The 1426-nt window shown below is 35.9% G+C and overlaps 1 pseudogene; it reads right to left on the bottom strand.

Moving 5' to 3' along the window:
* Nucleotides 1-612: 612 nt before the first annotated feature.
* On the bottom strand, nucleotides 613-731 carry LOC112474677 (annotated as a pseudogene).
* Nucleotides 732-1426: the final 695 nt, after the last annotated feature.

Raw genomic sequence — 1426 nt, 5'->3', positions numbered from 1 at the left:
GCAACAAGAGAAAGGAAGCTAGTTACTTACAAGGGTACCCCCATAAGAATGTCTGCTGACTTTTCAATGGAAACTTTGCAGGCCAGAAGGGAGTGGCAAGAAATATTCAAAGTTATGAAAAACAAGAATCTACAACCATGAATACTCTACCCAGCAAGGCTTTCGATTAAAATGGAAGGTGAGCTAAAGAGCTTCCCAGACAGGAAAAACCTTAAGGAATTCATCACCAACAAGCTAGTATTACAAGAAATGTTAAAGAGACTTTTGTAAAAAGAGAAGGGGAAAAAAAATAGCAAATAAGAATAATAAAATGGCAGTTAACTATGTACCTATCAACCTATCAGTAATTAATTTTTTTCTTTCTATCTTCTTTCCTTCCTTCCTTCTTCTCTTTCTTTTTCTTTCTTCCTTCCTTTCCTCCATCCTTTCCTTCCTTTCCTTCCTTCCTTCCTTCCTTCCTTCCTTCCTTCCTTCCTTCCAACTTTCCTTCCTTCCTTTTCTTTTTTTCTTTCTTTCTTTTTAGGCAAAGCAACCCTTGGTTGACCTCATAGATTGCAAGCACCTTGTCAGCTTACAATCCCTTATTATTATTTTTTTATTTTTTATTTTTTACACCTACAGCACCTGGTTTTCCTAGGTGGTCTCCCATCCAAGTACTAACCAGGCCCAACCCTGCTTAGCTTCCAAGATCAGATGGGATCAGGCTTGTTCAGAGTGGCATGGCCATGGACTATCAGTAATTACTTTAAATGTAAACAGATTAAATGCTCCAATCAAAAGACATAGGATAACTGAATAGATAAGAAAATCAGACCCATGCATATGTTGTCTACAAGAGACCCACTTCAGATCAAATGACACAGACTGAAAGTAAAGGGATGGGAAAAGATACTTCAAGCAAATGGAAATGAAAAAAAAAGCCAGGGTAGCGACATTTATCAGATAAAATAGACTTTAAAACAAAGGCAATAATAAGAGACAAAAAAGGGCATTATATAATAATAAAGGGATCAATAAATAAAGAAGACATAACCCTAATAAACATATACTACACACTCAACATAGGAGCACCTATATACATAAAGCAATTATTGACTGACATAAAAGGAGAGATCAACAGTAATATACTCATAGTAGGAGACTTTAACATCTCATTGACACCAGTGGACAGATCTTCCAGGCAAAGAATCAACAAGGAAACAATTGGCCTAAAAGACACACTAGACAAGATGGATTTAATAGATATTTTCAAAACATTTTACCCCAAAGCAGCAAAATATACATTCTTATCAAGTGCACGTGGAACATTTTCCAGGATAGACCACAAGTTAGGACACAAAACAAGTCTCAATAAATTTAAGAAGATTGAAATCATGTCAACCATCTTCTCTGATCTCAATGGTATGAAACCAGACATCAACCAGAA

The sequence above is a fragment of the Pteropus alecto genome, unplaced genomic scaffold (genome assembly GCF_000325575.1).
Source record: "Pteropus alecto unplaced genomic scaffold, ASM32557v1 scaffold7, whole genome shotgun sequence".
Taxonomy (NCBI): domain Eukaryota; kingdom Metazoa; phylum Chordata; class Mammalia; order Chiroptera; family Pteropodidae; genus Pteropus; species Pteropus alecto.
The sequence above is the reverse complement of the archived record's forward strand: the minus strand, read 5'-3'. Positions and strand labels throughout refer to the sequence as shown.